Source organism: Schistocerca piceifrons, unplaced genomic scaffold, assembly GCF_021461385.2.
Source record: "Schistocerca piceifrons isolate TAMUIC-IGC-003096 unplaced genomic scaffold, iqSchPice1.1 HiC_scaffold_2512, whole genome shotgun sequence".
In the NCBI taxonomy this organism is placed as follows: Eukaryota; Metazoa; Arthropoda; class Insecta; order Orthoptera; family Acrididae; genus Schistocerca; species Schistocerca piceifrons.
The window spans coordinates 1,859,552-1,883,555 of NW_025728457.1; positions in this window are offsets into that span (position 1 = coordinate 1,859,552).

The following is a 24,004-nucleotide window of genomic DNA, read 5'->3' on the forward strand; positions in this document are numbered from 1 at the left end:
AGCAAACAACAGTACTTACATTTTGACAGCTGCCATCCATTCCATGTTGAACATTCCCTCCCATACAGCCTTGGCATCCGAGGCAAACGTATTTGTTCAGACGCAGACACTTTACAGCAATACACCACCATTTTCACCTCAGCCTTCACTGCACATAATTACAGCACCAGTCTAGTTGAAAAGCCAATTTCTCAGCCCATTACATTCAATCCTGGTACTGCTGATCCCTCCACAAAACAGCTTCAGAGCACACTATTGGTGACTCCCGGTCTGGAATGTGTTAATCAGCTACTTTGACAGGACCATGACTTCCTAAAATCGTGTCCTGAAATGAGATCCATTCTGTCAGACATTTTTCCCACTGCATGTATAATAGCTTTCCATCGCTCTCTCCATCTCTGCAATATTCTTGTCAGACCCTATGCTCCTTCTGCACCCATGTCCCTACCCTATGGCTCCTACCCCTGTCATGATCCCCTACGCACCCTCCTGCCACCACCTGTGACAGCCCTGTAACTGGCAAAACATGTACTATCAAAGGGAAAGCCACCTGCAAAACATCTGACATATACCAGCTAATACGTAAACACTGTTCATCCTTCTACATTGGCATGACTCCCACCAAATTATCAATCAGGATGAATGGGCACAGGCAGAGAGTGTATACTGGCAACTTGCAATATCATGTTGCAGACCACGCTCTACAACATGACATTCACGACATCGGTGCCTGTTTCTCCATATGTCTGGATTCTTCTCTCAGACACCAGTTTCTCAGAACTCCACAGGTGTCAACTAGCTCTACAACATGTCCTTGGGTCTCACCACCAACATGACTTTAATTTACGTTAATTTCTCAGCTTTTCTTTGCTGTAACTACTCTCTGCTTCAGTCCGTTTTATTTTTCTACATCTTTCATTATCTTTCCCATCTATTTTTCATCGCCCACTCCCACCCCCTTTACATACAATGCACTTAGCTTCTCACTCTTATTAACTTGTACACAATGTTTTAGTAGTAATCTCTGTCTTGTGTATTACCCTTTCTTCCGCCTTTAAGCACTAATTTTTCAACCTTGTCCGATGCAGTCCTCAACAATCAATCTTGCCTTCTCATTCCGTACTTTAAGTCTCCTCTGACTTGCAGTTCTGGATGACTTTCCCAAAATCTACCCCTTTTCCTAGACCTCTCCAGTCCTTTTCCTTCACCCTTCTTCCTTCCCTTCAACTCTTCTGCCTGAAGAGGGAACCACTGTCTCCGAAAGCTTGCCAACCACAACTGTTTAATGTGTATGTTCTGCCACCGCTTGGTGAGTACATTGTTTATCTATCCACTTTAATGAGCTTGACACTGAATTTAGTGGCCAAGAAAGTGAAGAATATTGTTGTTTCATTGGTTACTGAAAGCAATGATAGTTTGTCAGTTGAGTTACAGGTGCTCACCAGTGTATCAAGATAAATACATTCACTGTGCTCCAGCCAGCTCCACCACTTATGTACACAAGAAATTTTTGTGGAATACATGGTTGGACTTCATAGCTACACACATCCAAAAATAACTTCAGGTTTCAGGATATATTAGTCAAAGTCCAGTGCATGAATATATGAGGTCTGTTCAAAAAAATTTTGCAAATTACTCCACAAAATTTGTCTACACTTGTCTTTTACTTATTGTGTATGGTCTACTATGAAATACTCTTCCACAATTGGTAGACTGCTTCCAACACCATTTCCACTTCTGGAAGCAGTCTTGGTACACCACTTGCTAGACTGTGCAAAGTACCGTCTACAAATTTTTAACTCATCTATCACTGCAAAATCTTCATCCTTTTGACAGAGTTTTCAACTTTAGAAACAAAAGAAGTCCACGGCTTCCACGTCTGGGGAGTATGGAGGATGAGGCAGCACACTGATTTTGTGTTGTGGAATAGTCACGCACCAACAGGGATGAATGTGTGGTTGCATTATTGTGACGCAAGAGCCATGAATTCTCTCTCCACATTTGAGGCCATTTCCTTCTCATATTTTCTCACAGGCATCACAACATATCTTGATAGTACAATTAATTGACAGTTTGTCCCTGAACTAATCCTTCAAAGGAAACTATCAGCATGGCTTTGACATCTGACCTAGCCTGATGAGCTTTTGTTGGTCTCTGAGAACCTTTCCCAATTCAATGTGAAAGTTGAACCTCAGTCTCAGCATCATAACCATAGATCCACATCTCATCATGAGTTATGATTCTCTTAATGAACAGCTCTCTCTCTCTCATTTGTGTGACCCAAAAGCTCTTCACAGATTGCAAGGAGAAGCTCTTTCTTTCGTCATGAACCACGGGATGAACTTGGTGGCTACATGACGCATTCCAAGAAACTGTGTTAGGATTTCATGACATGCTCCAACTGATATGTTACATTCTTCTGCAGTCTCTCAGACAGTCAGTCTTTGATTGGCAGACACAGTTTCATTGACATTCCTGATATGAGCATCATCTGTGGACATCAGAGGGAGTCCTGAATGAGGATCATCTTTAACTTCTGTCCGGCCATTTTCAAACCGTGTGAACCATTTGTAACACAGAGTACAGCTTAAGTACTCATCACCATAGGCTTCCTGCATCACCTGACGTCTCTATAAAAGTTTTCTTGAGTTTCACGCAAAATTTAATACACACGTGTTGCTCCTCTAACTGCCTTTTTGAAATTCGCTAACTGTGGAATGCAACATTCTACTCAACAAAGCATTATGGCATTGAACAACAACTCACAGACGTACAACAATGCAAGTTCTGGCAGTTACACATTAGAAACAAGTGTGTGCATGGATGTCAACTGCATTTTACTCCAACACACCACTGCTGCAAAATTAGGAGAGTTTAGAAATGTTTTGAACAGACCTAGAGTTTATTGTTTGTAATATTCAAAATTTTATAACTTATTTTGAACTTTAAAAGCTGTCTTTATATGTCAGTCATGATTTTCATTAATGGAAAGTATTCTTTGGAACAATTTGAAAAAAAAAAAAATGTTAAGGGGTTATTTGTCTGCGTATCCAAGCAACAGTCTTAATGACATCAGGCCACTACTTATGATCATAGAATCCTGTCAGTGTGTGTTTTGGATCTTATAGAGAGAAATAGTTGGTATTTGTTTTACTCAGCACTAAGGCGCACCAAATGTCTAAATTTAATCCTCTACTTCTGTTAAGGTAGTTCTGTGCTTTTGAATTTGTGTGGTCTGTACATCCTAGCTTAGTAATGATTGGATTAAACCACAGTAGCCGAGATATGAATTTGGGGCTTCTTTGTCCCAGTGCATGACCTATATTTGCTTATTTATCTGTTGTCTGATCAATCCTTGACCAAGAGTTACCAAGTTTTTCACGGCAGTTGCTTTCAAATGCATGTACCTACATGCCCTGCAATCACTGCCATCCAAGTTGATGGATTCTATTGACTGCAGCTTGACATCCACCCAGTACAAACACTTGTTGCCAGTGTTTACAGTTATTTCGTTGGGCCAGCGCACGCCAACTGTCGCAATCTTCAGTTTGTTGCCCCAGTCACAACAGAACATTGACCTGCAGAACAAATGATCATTGGCTTGCATGTCATGTCAGATTAACAATTCTGAAATTAAAATTTAAACAGAGGAGGGTATAATTAGAAAACACAAAAATAAAATATCTTGTTCTGATAGAGACGCCATGGCTTACATCATCATACAGTTAGCAAACTTCTAATCAGCTCCTAGTGGAAACCAAGAAGCTCAGCACAGTTCAAAACATAAAGCATTACAGTATATCCTACACTTAATACCATATACATTGAATCAATTCAGTATCACTATAGCCTATTCAAGTGAGATTACTGTAGTCAACTGTCCTAAAAGCAAAAATTCCCACAAGATGATTAAAACTACACTACATATTAAAAGCATGTTGTGCTGTTACAGCTACAAATATTTAATTCATCACTATCACAGGGTGTCTCTCCAGTCTTAAGTACATCACGCTGGAACACCTCAAATGTAGGACAGATAACTGACCTATGAACTGATGCTTTGGAAAAGAAAATTTAAAGTATTGAAAATGAGCATATGCAACTAGATTCTAAGCCAGTCACAGGTTGTACTCTCCACTGAATGTAGGATTTAAAATTGACAGCATTTTGGATTATGTTAAAATTCCATTGACAGCATTTTAGACTATGAATGACAATATTTCATTCATCATGATTTGTGTAATGGGTCCATGACAATTAACAAAATCATCATCTTTTGAAGAAGCTTTAAGCTTGTGACTTTCAAAGCATAGTTACTAAATGGTTCACTTAACGTTTAACTGATCAGAAGCATGAAGAGAGATACTGTGGAAGTCTGACTTGTTTGGGAGTGGGAAATAAAAGGACAGGCTGGTCCCAGCAAGAAGTTTTGTGGAACAGTGTAGTGCACCGTCACCTCTCCTCTTCTTTGTGATTTTTGACAACAGTGACCAAGGTGGCAGAAGAAACTGGAGAAGACAAGACATAAGGAATACTGTTTAGGCAAAAGCAATACTGTTTGTATTGGTTATGATCTGGGTAAACAGGATATTCATGAACATCTGCATGCTTGGGAATAAGCAGTAGGGGATGAAATTTATTGTAAACAAATGTGAGATTCTGCTTCCAAGTAGAAAGATAGACCAAATAGCAGAATAAGGATAGGAGGAACAATTGAAAGTGGAGAGTGTGAAGTACTTGAGAAGTGTGGCAGAGGAAAATGGAAGAAGTGAGCCTTCAGTGAATGTGGCAGACAGGCTGAGGAATTCTTGCTAAGTGTTAAAAACTTAAAGGATGCCCCACAAAACCAAAGAAGTGATGTACCCAAGTCACTACCATCTGAAACATGGGTAATGAAGGAAATATGTGAGCAGATTACAGGTGTGTGAAATGAAGTTTCTCAGAAGCAGGACGGCAGTAAGAAGAAGAGATGATATGGAATGGAAATGTGAGAAAAATAGTAAAAAGGAATGCTTACAGAGCAGGATAGAAACAACAAGGCTACAATGGCACCAAGGCTATGATGGTATGGGCACTTAAATTGAATGGAAAACAAGAGGGTTCCAAGAAGAGACATGAAATGGAGATGTGAAAGAAACAACAAAGAGGAAAGGCAAGGGGACAGATGGCTGAAAAATGTGAAGCAGTGCTGAAAATGAGAGACAAGGACTGGACCAGAGTGAACGCAGACAGTGAGGAAACAGGACTATATGGTGAGGCTTATGTTCCAAACAGACCCAGCCTGGGGCTGGAAAATGTTCAAGATAAGCAAAATGTGGTAGACAGCTCACACAGCTCTGGTGAATATTCTAATGGCATTTAACAGGACCCACTCTTTCTTCTCAAGCAAATCACCTATCTCATACCAAAAAGATAAATTAGGCTCACTTATGATTCTTATGTGATCAGCATAGCATACAACAGAGCTGCAATAGCACAACAAGAGTGCTGCAGCAGCAGTACAAGTAATTAGTTAAGGTCTTCATCCTTAATAAATGGAGTTTTACTTAGAAAGACTGTGCAAGGCAAGAATATCAACAATTCAGCACAGGAAGGGAACTCAACATTTAAGACCTCACTATTCCCAAATGTCCACATTTCTGAATGTGCATTTTCCACAATTAGCAGGAAGTCACAACCAGATCTTTCCAAATGCTCCTTAAATTCAGAATCAGAAATGTAATGTACTTTGTCTACGTCCATTCTATGTTAAATGGACTAATTTTCTGTGACAATTCCAGACAAACTACTCCTTGCACAGAAAGATAACATACTGTGTATCCTAACTTCAAGAAGACAACTGTCTAAAAGCATGAGGCTGTTATGTCTTATGTTTTTACCGAGTTTGTTGGAGAGAATTGTGCGACATTTGACAATAATTTTCATAAAACAGTATAACACTAGGACCAAAAAACCACCACTAGCCACACTCCTCGACAAAGGGGAGCAAAGTACAATGCCATAATCCATTGCGAATTAAATAATGATGTTGAAGTATTTGCACAGGCCCTACAGAAACTGATACTACACCTCGATAAGTGGCCTAAACATAGGATTTTAATTTTGGTGACACAAATATTGATATAAGGCAGAACACACCTAAACAACTTAATCTTCTGAATATGCTAAGATCACATGACTTGCACTGCATTAATGGAAACCCAAGAAGACAGTCTGCCTGCCTTGAGTATGTAATCACAAATGTTGAGACAAATCGGTATGAACTAGGGCTATTCAATACTCATTATTTATCAGACCATAAAGGTATTTGGTTAAAATTGATAACAAAAGAGCCAGAATCTGTCTCCAATAAAATTAAATACATTAGGCTATGGAATGAAGAGAACATTGATAACTACAGAACACAAATAAAGATGACAAATTGGAATTACATTCTGCTAGAAAGTAATCATATCGAAAAGGCATTTACATTATTCATTAGTGCATTGTCAGATACATTTAAAACTTGCTGCCCTAAAGTAATGAGAAAAAAATAAGGGAACTATGAGGAAACATGGTCTCACATCAGTGCATAACTGGTTCACACCTGACCTACAAAGGCTCAGAACTCTGTTAATGATTTCCTATGACAAATCAAAAAATAGTGAAGCCAAAAAAGCAAACTACATAAGTTTGAGGAACAAATACAAGGCAGAAAATAGGTTAAGCAATTGCAAGGCAAATGATGATTATATTAGTAAGTCCCAAAATAAATGCAAAGCAGCCTGGACTGTTATCAAGACTCATCTGGGTAGAAATAAAGATGCTAACAAAAGTAATTCGTGTTATGCTTGTATCACACCAGATGAACATATCCATAAATGTGACAACCACCATATCTCAAATAATAGAAATTCATTTCTACAAAATTTTGAGGGTATGGTTCCTGTGTTTAAATGGAAAGAAGTAAAAGTAACAGGTATTAAGACTGCAATAGCAAAATTAAGTTACTCAAAATCAGAAGACATTTATGGTCTCTCCAATTTTGTAATAAAAAAAATAGCAGATGTAATAGCACATCCACTCTGTTCTCTTATGAACCGGATGTTTGTCAGTGGCTGTTTCCCTTCATCCTTAAAAATGGCAGTCGTTACTCCACTGCACAAGAAAGGTGACAAGTCTTGTCCTTATAATTACTGTCCAATCTCCCTTGTACCCATCATATCAATAGTAGTGGAATATTGCATACAGCTCCAAATCAGTCAACATCTGTTTGTGGATAATATTCTTAGTGACTCTCAGTATGGCTTCAGGTCTATGGCAAAAGCAGTTGAAGATGTTGTTTCATATATATTGACATCATTCAAATCAGAATTATCAGTTGATGCCACTTTTGTGGACCTCAGCAAGGCATTTGACTCTATCAGTCACAGGATACTATTAGAAAACTGCACTGCTATGTTATTAGAGGCTCAGAACTATCTCTGATCAGATCCTATATGAGCAACAGAAAACAAATTGTGCATTTTAACAATATGAGGTCAAATGTCTTGGATATCATGCAGTGTGTACCACAAGCCTCTGTATTTGGTCCTTTACTTTTTATAATATATGTAAATGACTTGCCCAGAACCATGTTATGTAAATCCACACTCTATGCAAATGATAAAACTTTTGTTAGAGCAGGGAAAGATTTAGGAAAATTAAATGAGGAAAGTGAAGCTCATCTCAGAGCAGCCATCAAGTGGTTCCAGCTCAATGAGTTGCATATAAATCATGATAAAACTGTAAATATTCTCTTTAGCTTGTGTGTTAAGAGTGATAAGATTGATTGTGTCTCAACTAAACTACTTGGGATCCATCTTGACTCAAAATTAATGTGGAAGTGTCATACCGATTATATTTGTACTAAGTTAGCACATGTGACATATTTGTTAGGTAAACTAAGCTCATGTGTTAGTGATAAGTTATTACTCAATGCATACTATGCCTTTTTCCACACCCATTTAACATACGCCACTATGTTGTGGGGAAACTCAGCTGGAGCAAAACAAGTTTTCATTTGGCAAAAGAAGGCAGTCAGATGCATCCATGGATTCAGAAATAATGAGTCTTGTAGACCATATTTCAAAAATCTAAAAATACTAACAGTTGCAGCCCTCTTTATACTAAGTTGTCTGATACACACAAAAGAAAACCAACACAGTCACAAACTACGACAATCTATCCATCACCATGACACATGTTTAAACAGCAAATTGACATCCCAGTTGCTAGACTAAAGAAAACTCAAGATAGTTACAGGTACATGGGAGTAAAACTATTTAACATGTTGCCAATAGAGGCACATAATGTGTCACTGAATGAGTTTAAAAGTGTCACAAAGAAATGGCTTGGAGAAAAAGCTTTTAATTGAATAGAAGAGTTTATAATGTGCAGTAAAGATGATCTTAAGTACTGGTACTAATAGAGTTTCACTTAGATTAAACTTATACATGTAAATATAATGCAAATACCTTGTGCAGCATCAAGAACAAATTTTTGTACCTTATTAGACAATAATGATCTACAATATATTAGACCATTTCTGTTACTTATGTAAACTGTATATGTACACAAATGATGACATCAATTGCATTTTTAATGCCTAAAGATGGATAATAAAATAAATAAATGTCTGCTTGTGTTTGTGTATGTGCGGATGGATGTGTGTGTGTGTGTGTGTGTGTGTGTGTGTGTGTGTGAGTGTGTGCCTGTCCTTTTTTCCCCCTAGGGTGGGTCTTTCCACTCCCGGGATTGGGGTGACTCCTTGCCCTCTCCCTTGGAACCCACATCCTTTCGTCTTTCCCTCTTTCTTGGTGGGGCAGCCGTTGGTTGCGAGGGCTGGAATTTCGTGTGTATGTTTGTGTTTGTTTGTGTGTCTATCGGCCTGCCGGCGCTTTCGTTCGGTGAGTCACATCATCTTTGTTTTTGGATATAGAAATAAATAAATGTGCTGAAAGATAAAGATGTTGACAAGGAATTTCAAAATTCTGGAAAATTGAGTATATTTGAACTACAAAAATTAGGACTAAAATTATTTGATTTGATGCTGTTTTACTGTAGCAGTTTTGAAAGTACTGAAAATTGTTCACAGTCCAAACAATATTGGCAGGTGGTGAAAATATCTTATGTATCAATAGTTTATTTCAGATTCACTTATAACAGGAACTAAATACATGTAAGGAAGATGGAACATTTATTGCACAAAAGCGTGTAATCAGAATAATAGCTGGAGTCCACCCAAGATCATCCTGCAGACATCTATTTAAGGATCTAGGGATATTCACAGTAGCTTCTCAGTATATATACTCTCTTATGAAATTTGTTATTAACAACCAAACCCAATTCAAAAGTAATAGCAGTGTGCATAACTACAATACTAGGAGAAAGGACGATCTTCACTATTCAAGATTAAATCTAACTTTGGCACAGAAAGGGGTGAATTATACTGGCACTAAAGTCTTTGGTCACTTACCAAATAGTATCAAAAGTCTGACAGATAACCAACAAGTATTTAAGAAGAAATTAAAAGAATTTCTGAATGACAACTCCTTCTACTCCATAGAGGAATTTTTAGATATAAATTAAGAAAAAAAAGGAAAAAAAACAAAAATATTAAAAAAAAAAATAAAATAAAAAAATACAAAAATAAAAATAAAAAATAAAGAAAAACAAAAAAACACAAAAAAATAAAGTTGTTATATTAACTTAAGTATGTTGTTAAATTAACCTAATTATGTCATATATTGGAAAATTCCACTCGTTCCACATCATTACGAAATATCGTATTCATGATCCATGGAACTAGTATTAATCTAATCTAATCTAATCTAATCTAATCTATCTGTTCAGCAAATGGTAAATGTGTGCTTTCAGAAAATGTGTAAGAGTACACAATTTTGTTCAACTAAATTTGGGACCTTTTCACCATAAGCATTAGAAGTGCCAAGCTTTCTCTATCCTTATCTGTAAATGGAGATATGCACCAATAATTTAATGTTTAAGATTGTACTTTATTTATATTTTATATATAGGATATTCTCTATTGCTAGCCGGAGTGGCCGAGTGGTTCTAGGTGCTTCAGCCTGGAATTGCGCGACCGCTACGGTTGCAGGTTTGAATCCTGCCTCGGGCATGGATGTGTGTGATGTCCTTAGGTTAGTTCGGTTTAAGTAGTTCTAAGTTCTAGGGGACTGATCACCTCAGAAGTTAAGTCCTATAGTGCTCAGAGCCATTTGAATGATTTTTTTATTCTCTATTAGTGCAAAAATTTGTATTGTAGAGGTACTTCAGCACCAAGCAGTCGTTTTAGTTCATCAGGAGACATCTTTATGTCACAGGAAATTTTGCAAAGCTAACACCACACAGACCACCCCAAGGGGACCTTTTAATAGCCAACTATATGAGTTGCCAATGAAAATGAGAAACGTCAAGAACTTATGTAGTTTTGGCATTTTGAATGCTCTTATGCATTCTTTCACCACCATCTAAGATTTCATTTTCTTATAATAATCCTTTTGGCAGGAAAAAATTTGAATGCGGAGGAAGGTTCACATGTGATGTCTAAGTTAAACTGTAGTATCTTGTGGGTCTTATTTAATAGACAGTATAATTATTCCACCTTCATATATAGCTGCTGTATTGCACAGAAGAACTTAATGTGGTCTTTGTATCTAGCTAATACTTAAACATTAAAGTTTAATTGGCTTTCTTTAACCCACTTTTACAAAGGCAATCCTAAGTGAAATTTACATTTTTTATTCTTTATGGACTGTATACCAACATTTAAAGTTCCACTGCATTTTCCTTTCCCCAAGAACAAAATTAAGTCTTTACCATCTGCAGAGAAACCAACACAATTGTCACTTGCTTCAGATTGATCATCTGATGTTTCAACACTTCAGTGTTCCTATATATTCAAGACTTTTTGCTTGTCTCATAGTACTTTATGAAAAATATTTGTCTCAGTTATGATGATGACATTGCCCACAACTTTTATTTGTCATTAATAGGAAAGTTACATGCAGACTGGTAGTGCCAATTCTTGGTTAAGGATTATTTTGTGGCAACTGATGCTATAAAATTATTCAAATTCTTCAGTTATCTCATAACTTACAGGAAACTTACTGCATCCTTAAGAGGTAAAATACATAAAGTGAAGCTGATAGGAAGCGATTTTAAAGGAGGAAAGTGTTGTAGCCCACACATTTTAGTCTGTACATGAGAGAAAAACAAAAATATGGAAAAGAAAAATAAAACATTTAAATGATACTTAAATTCCACCAGATGGCAAATATTTAAAAACAGTGATTGATACTTCCTTGGAAAGAGGCTTTAAGACTAAAAGTACAACACTAGAGTGATGAGAGGTTAGCTTCAGATATGAGAAAGGTGTAGTAAAGTTACTGGCAATGTCAGAAATACAGAAGATATAAAATGTAGTTTGTGTACAGCGAGAAAAGCTTTCCTTGGAGTTAAATTTCTTTATCAACACATTATCTTATCTTAGAAAGTAGATTAAGGAAAGCCAAACCTACGTTTGAACATTACCAACACATTTTCTTTCTCGTCTTTCCCTCCTTGTTTTATTCCTTCTTATTATTACTATTTTAACTTTATTTATTTAATTTCCCTATCCACCAGTTACCCACTGTGTACCCTAATCCTGTATCACATTATTTACATTCATTCCGGAATCATGCATTCACTGTAGCCAAACTGCAACCCCACATACTTTTCCTCCGGTCCTGCTTAAACATTGGAATTACCCCTAAAGGACTTACCTTAAAAGTTCTCATCCCTTGGTGCAATTCCTCCTTCCACCAGTCTCTCCCAGACTTCCAGAACCTTCAGTCCTTAGCCCTTACCCAACTTGTCCTGAATCTCTGCACTATTTCGTCTAACCCCCACTCCCAATGGCTCCTATCTCTTATCAAAGTCCTCCACCTCTCAGACCCCTGCTTGGAGAACAAACTCAGGAACATCATCCTAGAAGCAAGCTGTAAACTTGAATTCCATACCACACACCACCTGAAAAAACTATCCACAGTGCTAGTGCAACACTTAAGAAGTGGGGTCCCTCTCCCTATCCCTCACAAACACCAACCACAACAGAACCTGCAACAAACCCCCCTCATAGCCAACAAACCTAGCCTAGCCACCCTACTCAATCTCCCAATCCCAGCACATACCCCACACAGGCCAAATCTCAACTATAACCACAGTCAAATGCCTCATATCACCAGTCCCAATTCAGTTCTAAACCTCTCATCCAGATCCCTCTCTCCTCCAGAGATATCTGTTCTATCAAAAGGCTTAACCTTTAGCCCCACATCTAAATTCAACCACACTGCCCTGGTTAAAGATCTTCTGTCATTCACCCGGAACCTCAACTTGACCACCCAAACACAGCCCCCAAATAGTAGACCCAGTGTTGAACCCTGTCTAGAACAGCTCCGACTGTCTTTTCAAAGGGATCCTCCTCCCTTCCCCCAAAACCATCCCTTGCAGACATTTCAGGAATTCCTCACATCCAGTGTTTCCTCCCAGTCCTTTTTGAGGAACATCCCAACAACCCCCTAACATCACCCCAGCTGAATCCCGTGCCATTAAGGAGCTGAAAACAGACCACTCTATTGTCATCCTCCCGGCAGATAAAAGCTCCACAGCTGTGGTACTTGACCATGTGGAGTAGGTGGCAAAAGGACTGCGTCAACTCTCCAACACCTGAACCTACAAAGCTGTTACCCAGGAGCCCATTCCTCCCATCCAGACTGAGCTGCAGAAAAGCCTAAAAATCGAAGGTCCCTTACAAGGCCTCACAATGGCCTCCATAGACCTACTCACTCCACCTGAGTCACGTACCCCTACCTTATACCTATTACCCAAAATCTACAAAGAGAACCATCCTGACCGTCCCATTGTGACAGGCTTCAAAGGCCCAACAGAACGTATCTCAGCTCTGGTAGACCAACACCTCCAACCTATCACCCGCAGACTCCCATCCTACATCAAAGACACAAACCACTTCCACGAATGCCTCAAATCCATTCCCACTCCCCTCCCACCTGAAACCTTTCTTGTCACCACAGATGTTACATCCCTTTACACAAACATCCCACATACCCATGGTCTCTCTGCCCTTGAACACTACCTCTCCCAATGCCCACCCAAAGATCTTCCAAAAACCTTGTTCCTTATCACACTTACCAACTTCATCCTCACCCATAATTACTTCACTTTTGAAGTCCAGACCTACAAACAAATCAGGGGAACAGCCATGGGGATCAGGATGGCTCCATCCTATGCCAACCTCTTCATGGGCCGCATGGAAGAGGCTTTCCTGAAGACCCAACAGCTGCTTTCCCTGGCCTGGTATAGGTTTATAGATGACATTTTTGTGGTCTGGACTCATGGTGAAGAAACACTCCTTAATTTCCTCCATAACCTCAACTCCTCTTCGAATCTGAATTTCACCTGGTCATTCTCCAAAACCCAAGCCACCTTGCTAGATGTTGACCTTCATCTTGTTGAAGCTCACATCCACACCTCTGTCCACATCAAACCGACAAACAAACAACAGTGCCTTCACTTTGATAGCTTCCATCCATTCCACATCAAACACTCCCTTTCCTACAGCCTAGGTATTCGTGGCAAACGTATCTGCTCCAGTGACGAATCCCTCAACAATTACACCAAAAACCTGACCAGTGCTTTCCTCTCCCGCAACTATCCTGCAGACCTTGTCCACAAACATATCTCCCGAGCAATACATTCCTCCCCATCCCACAAGAATGTTCCTATCCCCAGACCACACAGAAGCACCCCCTTGTCACCCAATATTATCCTGGCCTCGAACACATCAACAAATTACTCTGCCAGGAATATGACTTTCTCAAGTCAAGCCCTGAAATGAGATCATCCCTTGACAATATTCTCCTCACACAACCCAGAATTGCCTTTCATCACCCCCCCCCCCCCCCTAACCTCCATAACATCCTTGTCAAACCCTACAATATTCCCACACCACCTTCTCTACCCAGCGGTTCCTACCCCTGTAACCGACCACGCTGCAAAACCTGCCCCATGCATCCCCCCACAACCAACTACTCCAGCCTCGCTACTGGTAAAACATACACAATTAAAGGCAGGGCCACATGTGAAACAAGACATGTCATTTATCAGCTGACATGCCTGCACTGCCAATCCTTTTACATAGGTATGACGACAACTAAACTGGCTGAGCGCATGAACGGGTGCAGACAAACTGTCCGCCTAGGAGGTGTCCAATACCTAGCAGTGGAGCATGCCCTCCACCATAATTCTCGGGACCTAGGAACCTGCTACACTGTAAATGCCATTTGGCTTCTCCCACCCAACACCAGTCCCTTGGAAATGCGGAGATGGGAACTTGCACTGCAACACATTCTTTCATCCCACCAAACCCCTGGACTGAACCTACGTTATCCAACCTCACTCCCATTTACTCTTCAGTCTTCTCCTCTTTCCGTTTCCTCTTTAGCCATTCAAACATCTTTTCATCCTACATAGTTGTGTTTATCTTTTACTATATACCTCTTCACTTGTATATGCATCCTCTTTGGTTTGAAGCTGGCACAGTACTTACAGTAGAATATCTATGGCTTCCCTCTGACACCCATGCCTCCATCTTTGCTACCCTCCCTGTTTACCTTTCTCCTGTTGCTTCATAACCTGGGTTGTGAGTAACTGAATCCACTTTCCCTTCTTCCCCTTCTTTTCCCCTCCCTCCTCCCTGACGAAGGAACAAAGTTCCAAAAGATAGGATAAAAATGTTCTGTTCTGTTTTGTGTATCTATTGTCTGTACTGAGCCGAGGTAAGTACTGGCCAGCCCCTCTATCTCTTTGTTAGTATTTGTTTCAAACCTACGTTTCTAGCATTTGTAAAGTGATTACATGGAAGGATAATACTGAGGCATCAGAGTAATTTGGCACTGGAAGGAAATGTAAGAGCATAATAATAAAAGAGAGACCAAGGTTTGAATACAGTTTAGTATGTTCAAATGGACGTAGCATATAGAGAGATGAAGATGCTTGCATAGTGTGATCTGGAGGCATTTTTTGCCCATCATGACAGGCAGTTAAAAGAGTGTGTCATGTACCTTATTAGGAAGGTTAGGTGCTAAACATCTCATAGTATCCTCACATCCATTGAAGAGATACCTACATATCACCCTAGCTGTAACGTGACATAGCAAGAGCAGCACTTCCACCCTTACCTATTCCATGTCACAAGAGACATTCCTCTGGGCTTCTGGACATCCTCGTTCATGAGCACAGTGCATTCTGTCCCAGTTTTTGTGCAGACTCCAATGTAGCTCTCCTCACCATTGGTGAAGTAGATGTTGCCCATTATGAGGTCCAATGCCAGGTCTTCTGGTAGACTCAAACCTATAAATTTTGAACCATGTCAATTTACACTTCTCTGTGCCAACTGTGCTAACTCCATAATCCTCATTGAACCCATTAACAGAAAACTGTCCGTGATCCAAATATGAACACCACGTCACAGAGCAAAAGGACATTTTCCCCACTAATAAATCTCTGGTAAAGGTGAAAGGGGCAACAAATGAAAAATTTTTAAAATGACTGGGGATTGACAACCCAAACCTTTGGCTCTTGGCCTACTCCCAGTGAAAATCAAAGCCACAGATCCTTTCTCATATATTTCACCAAAACTTAATTTTTCTTTTCGAAACTATACACAAAAATTGAAATCAAAGTGTTCTTCCTTATACACTAGGCATGTACTGTAGAAGAAACAGTTTCCTCTAAAGTTAACAACAGAACAGTGACACTGATACAGTACTGTTTTGTATTCAGTACTCTTCCACAAATGTAAATGTCTTCATTTGTCAGAAATTAATTTCAGTATTATGATTTCTTGTAAGCAACAATATTTTTAATTTGCTGTGAAGTAGACACATTGGCTGTGTCAGAGATGTTTCTTTATATCAAGTCTATACTCTAGTCTGGACTGAAGGGAGAGATATTTGACATAAGAGCATGGAATACAGAGTCTGCAGAACAGTAAACTGTGAAAGAGTAGGGGATCAAAATTCCCATTACAAACTTTGAGAACTTTTAGAGGGGATTGAGTATGTACCATTTTGAATAGCAACCCATGTCTGGAAACATGCTGTTTCTGTTGTGCAATAGTTTCATTTCAGATGTCTAGCTCTTCTGTTTCTGGTAGATGAATTTAATTAGGTGTGATGCAGTATAATTATTAGATAAAAATTCAAAAGGAAACTTAACAAAACATCCATTTATCACTTTAGCACATTTGTATTAACACTTTTTACCTTATGTGTTTACATTATTCCGAAATGAAAAAGAACCCAGCATAATGTACTTAAAAGACAGTACCGATGGATTATGACAGCAACTCAATGTTGTGACCACTAATGTTACTGACATTGTACTTCTGAAGCATGTTGTACACTCCATCCCACTAATGTCTCTTCAGTTTCTGGTGCAACAGCCAGAACTCATGCCAGTAGATCCTCCTCCTGTCTCTACGGGAGTCAAAAACTTTACATATGACCCCATGCAAAATAGTCCACAGGAATTAAATCTGTCAATTGTGTCAGCTAAGCGGTTGGACCAACTTAGCCTATCCATTTTTCACTATACCATATTGTCTGTTGATGTGTGTGTGAACTGCATGTCTGACATGAAGTGGTGCACCATCACACTGAAACCACATTTCGTGACAGACATTCAGTGATACAGCTTTCAAGAACTGGTCTGACAAGTTTTTAGGAAGATTGAGGTTGCAGGACCATTTCCAATTATCATGAGTTGCACTTCCTTTCACTCAAGCTGTCTTAGAACAGAAACAATATGTTTCCTGACAGGTTGATATTCAAAATATTGTTTATCCACTCCCCCTACAGGTCCTTGAAGTTTGTCACAGGAATTTCTGAACAGCCTGTAGATGCCAACTAGCTGCAAGTGACACAGGGTGGCAGTAAGTATGCCTCCAGCATGGAGACCTAGGGCAGTAACACTTTGTGGGTGAGAGAGCCAATACAATTCTGCTGGGTCAGAGAACAATGTCAATTTATTAAGAGGCTTCAACAGAACTTTGAAGGACCAGTACAGTTTGGCCAAAGTATGCCTAGAATAATTCACATCTGGAAGAGATTCCACAGTTAACATTATTATGCTGAGCTAATACATGATGCCAGCAGCTTCACAGTTAATAAAACCTGTTTTACACGGACGACTTTCCGCTGAAAATTCACTACTCGATTCGAGTGTGTGCTTTGAGGGTCTGCGTGTAAATCAGGAGCCAACCACGACTCGAGCGGATCAGTGACGTCAATGATAACCTACATCTGCATCTACATTTATAATTCACAAACCACCAAACGGTGTGTGGTGGAGGGCACTTTACATGCCACTGTCATTACCTCCCTTTCCTGTTTCAGTTGTGTATGGTTCGCAGGAAGAACGACTGCCAGAAAACCTCTGTGTGCACTCGAATCTCTCTAATTTTACATTCGTGATCTCCTCAGGAGGTATAAGTAGGGGGAAGTAATATATTCGATACCTCATCCAGAAATGCACCCTCTCGAAACCTGGACAGCAAGCTACACCGTGATGCAGAACACCTCTCTTGCAGAGTCTGCCACTTGAGTTTGCTAAACATCTCCGTAACGCTATCACACTTACCAAATAATATGATCATTCCACTTCAAATTGTTCTGTATGCATACTCCCAGATATTTTACAGAAGTAACTGCTACCAGTGTTTGTTCCGCTATCTTATAATCATACAATAAAGGATCCTTCTTTCTATGTATTCACAATAGATTACATTTCTCTATGTTAAGGGTCAGTTTCCACTCCCTGCACCAAGTGCCTTTCTGCTGCAGATCTTCCTGCATTCCGCTGCAATTTTCTAATGCTGCAACTTCTCTGTATACTACAGCATCATCTGCGAAAACCCACATGGAACTTCCGACACTATCTACTAGGTCATTTATATATATTGTGAAAAGCAATGAGCCCATAACACTCCCCTGTGGCATGCCAGAGATTACTTAGACGTCTGTAGACGTCTCTCCATTGAGAACAACATGCTGTGTTCTGTTTGCTAAATCTCTTCATTACAGCCACACAGCTGTTCTGATATTCTGTAGACTCTTACTCTGTTTATCAGGCGACAGTGCGGAACTGTATCAAACGCCTACCTGGGAGCCTGTATCTAATATTTTCTATGCCGAGTGCGGAGTTCTAAAATTCGGAGAATGCGGAATACTGCGCATGCACAGAAGGCATAGGCGTGCCATATTTGTTTACAGTTGTGGATTTACAGCAAAAGACAGACAGAACATTTTTGAGCACAATTCTCATAGTGAGTATCCATCATCAATTGTTAATAAATGTTGCTCATATTTTGGTATTGTCACAGTATATATGTATATAAATTATTTGTATTTTATAATTTCGTGTTATTTTTTAAAAATGGAATGGACAAAGAATTTCATCACTGCCTTGATTTCTGCATATCAGGGCAAAAACTTTCTAATAGTTGCAGAACATTCACTGTACCACAACAAGGTAAACTTGTAACTTCTGTAACGTTCTTTGTGGTCCTTGTATCTTTATACTACTTATAGGTGCAAGTAGATACATAAACGTGTAGAGAAGTATTATCGACAAATCTTGTATTTTTTCTAGAATGCAAGGAAAGAGTGTTTGGAACGTGTAGCAACAAAAGTGGCCGAAGTCTTGCAAGGCATTACCGCTGATGACTGCAAGGCCAAATTCTCAACTTTGTGGTCTCACTATGGCGCTGAACTGAAGAAAATACATCAGAGCGAGGGCATTGGCTCATCCAGTGCCATATACAGGCCAAGAGTCTGGTAGTTTGATGTTTTACATTTCCTGAAAGACTTCATTACACCACGCGAAAGCCGGTGTAACATTCCGAACAGTGTTGTAAGTATTTTTAGTTAACTTTTTATTCTCATGTACAGCAGTTTGTAACAGTGCTTTCTATTGACAATGTTAAGTTTGTTAATGCTGTTGGTGCTGCCCTGAAATGAAGAAAAAGATGTTAGTGAATTTTAAATAAAATGTTGAGCATAGTTTTGAGATAAGCTATTAAATGTAGGAAGAAGAGAGAGCTGAAATTGCATGTATTATCAGTAAAGAAAAATGTAGTTAACTTTTACTGAGTAACTGAATATATTACTTGAAGCAGTAACTCCAGAGGCGTTCAGTGAATGTAGCATAGCTGGCAGTTATAGAACATTAGCTCTATTTAGTACGTGCATTTGTCCATTGCATCTATAACAGCAGTAACTGCTGCAGATATATCTTGCCAGATTCACTGAACTTGTACACTACTTTTTGCAGAATTAATTTCTTAAAATGCTTCATGAATGAAACATGTATTTTTCATCTAACTTTACAATTCATGCTCAGCTTGTACATTTAAATGAACCATACAGGAATAGAAAATTGAACACTGTGCAATAAAAGTGCATATATTTATGGACTGAGTGGACTGCGTGTGTTTTTTTAATGTAGTTTATATCACAGGTAGATTTCTCAGTGAGTTTAGCAGTGTAATCTGCACTGGCACTGTAAACAAGTGTTTTCTTGTGTGGTGGTTTATGCTGAGCATGGTGTTACTTTAATGATCAGCTTCTTTACCAGTTAAATATATGTTAAAGAGTTGAAATGTTTGGCAAATAGAAATGCTTGGCAGAGAAAGTATGTCAAGTGCTGTGAAAACAAATTTAATTTCCTTATTTAATTCCATTCATTCTGGAGGTTTTATTCTGTATTTAAAGGTATTCACCTTACGGGAGAGTTTCCTCAGAATATGAAATTTCAATTTAGGCACAACTGAGTGTAACATGCTAAGTGCTCATAACTGTTTAGACTGTGGTACAAGATTTTTCAGTTCTTAAGACATGACATCCACTACTTAACTTACCATTAACAGACTCAATATTCCACATCACCTTTACTTCAGTTGTTGAGCTATTTATGTGATCATCATTGTTCATTCCTTTGGCAGGTCTTCTTTATTTATTTAGAACCTACATTAATGCGAGATTCATAGCAAGCATGTAGTAAAGCCTTTGTGGTATTTACACGTTTTGTGGACACTACTCTCATTGTGGCCGTAGGTTCTTATCAGTTGCTATCCTTCCTCCTTCCCAGCCTAGATCCTGGATATACTCTAGATTTAGTTTACTTTGCAATTCCACTACGTTACTGTCCAGAGATTTTTCTACTGGCATTGTACTCATACTTAGCATTACTTTTAAAAACAGAGAAATATTGGTGACAAAGGGTTAGTGTTTTAGTGCTAATTCCCCTCATCTCCCTTCTTCCCCTCCACCCCCCACTCCCCATTTACACGATTTCTTGGTTGTGTTGGCATACTGATGTGTAACATAGCCCGAGGTCTGGTTTAGATTATGTGGTGTCAGTTTCATTGAAAGTTTGGGGAGCTGACATTTGTGAATGCAAACAAATGTGTGGTATGCACCACATGTGACTTTCTTTTTAACCTGCAACATGTTAATGTAATACCTCGACCATAACCAACAAGTGTGAAGACTTGTGGGCCACAACATTACCAGGAATAGGAGTCACTATATGGGTGTTCAATGTACCCCCTGAGTGTTACATATCTTTGGTAGTGTGGTGGGATTAAAGTGAATAAAACAATTTGTCTGATAATGTATTTTACTCCATGGGATAGTACCTACACAATGTACCCTGGGCTTTCCTCCAGCAACTAGGCAGTTCTCTGTTGGGTTGGTGGCGATGGTAGGAGAGTATTCTGGTATGTTATGGTTAAATAGTATGGGGGTGTCTCTCAGCTGCAAAGCCCACTTATAATCTGACAGGGAATCCACAGGGTCTTCTCCAATGTTAGCAGTTTTGGATAACTCAGTGCCACCAACATCAATGTCATTGTCACTTAGCTCTGAAGTGGTGTGGAAAGTAAACATGTGGAAGTACTCATGGATCTTCTTCTTTGGAAGGAAAATACTTAGCACTAATTCCAGTTGTTTCTGTGATGTTACATTCATTTAGGGATAATGAAGAAGATGTATCTATTTGGAGTAAGGGACCCTTTTCCAGAAATGACAGTCAGAAGTTATAAGTGGAAACCACTCTGGTGCCTTTGACTATGACACTTTTCTGCTGCAAGGTTTTTGCTTACCATATTTTGGGAGTAAGTAGTATGGATCAAGACAAGAAAAAAATTGTCTGGTAAACATGGGACCTAAAACACTTACATTAGGAGCTATGATCAATTAGTCAGTATAAGAGATGTTTCATAGTAGCAAATATGAATAAGTGTTTATACAGCTCTGCATGTGTGCACTTTCAAGCCCATGCATACTGGATTTTTTTTTATTGATTTGGTTTGTACTACCTCCTCCAAGAAATACAGAAAGCAAAGAGATTACAATACAAGAGTTTCTCTGTCAGAGGTATGAGAACAATTTTTCGTATGACTTACAGCTTTGCTGTTTTTCAACTAGGGCTTCTTACCTCAAAATGATACATTTACCTCCCTCCATCATATATCAAAGTTGGTAACATCTTTACAGACTCTCCCTGTAATACTTTTATTTCATTGTTGAAGCGGACTGTACTGATTAAGGTGCAGTGAATGTTGTGTACCAAGTGTAGTCAAAATTATGAATGCTCTCTCCCAATGCAAGACCAAAGTAATAAGAAAAAGTATGCAATCGGATGTACCATTTCTTCCACCTGTAACTATTAACACACAATGATGGTCAATGGTGTTCAGTTTTTGCTGTGGTTCTTTTACTGAATATGCAGTTTGACACATCACTGGCCAGTTACATATTACTTAACCACTTAATTGGTCTCCAGCTTAAATGACATTTACTTCATTATATTTACATAATTATTTTTTTACTTCTCGGCTGTATTTCACTCATTACTTATTTTCCAAAAAAATTGCCTCAATTACAATAATATGACACCCCTACAATTACTGTTTACTAACCACAGGACACTAAACATTTGAAATAATTTGATATGTCTTAGCTGTAAATGGTGTAGAGAATTCTCACAGTTCTCAGTGGACTAGGCAGTATAATATTCATGTTGACTGCTTACAAAAACAGCTTATTCTTGATGAGTTTTGTTTAGTGAGACCTTCATTAATGTGTAACCAGACCAGATAGCAGCTTAACATCACTCACTGTGGATAGTAGAAAACTAGAGCACAAGTGTGTTGAGTAATTGTTCATGGCATGAAGACTTGATTTCAGTAAAATTTTGGGTAACATTTGTGATAAATGTGGTTGTTCGGATGGATAATGATATATGATATTGTCAATACACAGTGACCAAATGTGTTATCAATAAGGCTCATCAATTTGGAAATTCTCTTTTGATATATGTGGCCTTGTGATCCATTTAATGTAGAAATGAATTCCAGTTTGCTACAATTAAATGTTTAATGAAAAAACAGCAGAATAAAACTCTTCAGTATTTATGTAGTCAGTTCAGTTGATTAGCCTCCCTGTAAGTCATCAGTCATGTTTCATTAAATGTCACATTATTAGATCTGCATGGAACAATTTCAGTTATATGTTGATAAAATATTATATACAACATTGGGTCATATAGTTACTGGTTTGTCCTCTCTGCAGCCATGCTCAAAGCAACCTGAGGTCTAATACACAACTAAAATGAGGGAATTTTACAGGTGCCTCACAACTCTAGTACAGAAATCCCGAGGACTAGGAAGACGCCTGACAACTCAGTGATAGAAATCAACAGGACTGAGATCATAATTTTTTATGATGAGAGTAGTAATGTAAGTCAGGTCAATAACATTTTTCCTTTTTATTGTACAGTAAGTAATAATTGATATACTGAAACATTTTTTTCCCTTAGATCGATAGCCCACCATGCACATCAAATAGTGAACGCCCAGATATCACAATTGATGTAAGTAAAAGACTCGCTTGAGGTAATGTTCATAACCTCCTACACAAATAAGTTCATTCCAGCTTGCAAATACAGAGATTAAATCTTAACCTCCCAGCGTTACTTTTATTGATAACAGTAGCCATTAATGAAATTAAACAAACTTAAACAGTCCTCTTGAACACTAATGCCATTTTTCATTACAGAATATGGATGTGGTGGTAGTTAACAACAGTGCTGAATTTGAGGTGCCTAGTACTCCAGTGGTTTCTGGTGCATATTCCACTACACCAAAAGTTCGGAAGATGAGAAAGAGTGATAGTAATCCCTTACTAAATACAGTACTGGAGAGCTTGAACTCAAAATTAACTGAAAAGGCATTAGACCCATCTCCACATGATGCTTTGGGACACTTCATTGTTGAAGAGTTGTCCAGAATAAGAAATCCAATGACTGTGAGAGACGCAAAACATAAGATACTGAAATTTATCATGGAAGCTCAAATAATGGATGATAATTGTTGAATTGTATGCATTTAGTGTTTATTACTTTGAAAATACATTACCATTCAAAAATTGAAGTTTTTAATTGACTCCATTGCCAAGGGACAGAAACACTCGTATTAAAATATTCACAGTATTCACAGACTTCCTTTGCTTGCCTCGCAGTTCTGCTGGTGTATGCTACCCCACAGAGCACCAGCACGCCATGACCCTTCCTCCATCGTACAAGACTCCGTGTTTTCCACGTCTCTGGTTGACATATATGTGCTGTCTGTTTCATCAATCTAAAAAAATATGTAAAATGCAAAGTGTTTCCGTAATTAATTCCACTTTGTCTACAGCAAGTTTAATAGTTGTCAGCAATATTCAGAAAAGGTTCAAGAAGGGTCGTCGAGCAGATGCGCAAAACTATAGACCTATATCTCTTACGTCGATCTCTTGTAGAATTTTAGAACATGTTTTTTGCTCGCGTATCATGTCATTTCTGG